The 210-nt window shown below is 32.9% G+C and overlaps 1 long non-coding RNA gene across 1 annotated transcript in view; it reads left to right on the top strand.

Moving 5' to 3' along the window:
- Positions 1-152, top strand: part of LOC119587197 — an 8,645-nt gene extending 8,493 nt beyond the window's left edge. The window contains exon 2 of the long non-coding RNA XR_005229995.1: positions 119-152. This is a non-coding gene — a long non-coding RNA (uncharacterized LOC119587197). The remainder of the gene's footprint in view (positions 1-118) is intronic.
- Positions 153-210: the final 58 nt, after the last annotated feature.

Here is a 210-nt window from a genome sequence, read left to right as displayed (position 1 = left end):
CCACTCACACTACTTACTGATAGATTCCAATGTTCAAGATTCAACTCATACAGAACCTATTTACTAGATGCCCTAAAGAAAATAAAAATCAGTAATTCCAATTTAAATCTAATTACAGGTTCAGATCTACCACCAACTAAAAGGTATTGCAGTCTGAGACATGGATATTTCTACATATAAGCAACAAAGAAAATTTGAGGAAAAGGATGC

Source organism: Penaeus monodon, chromosome 22 (assembly GCF_015228065.2).
Source record: "Penaeus monodon isolate SGIC_2016 chromosome 22, NSTDA_Pmon_1, whole genome shotgun sequence".
In the NCBI taxonomy this organism is placed as follows: domain Eukaryota; kingdom Metazoa; phylum Arthropoda; class Malacostraca; order Decapoda; family Penaeidae; genus Penaeus; species Penaeus monodon.
Note: the sequence above shows the minus strand (reverse complement) of the source record. Positions and strands in the feature narration are given on the sequence as shown.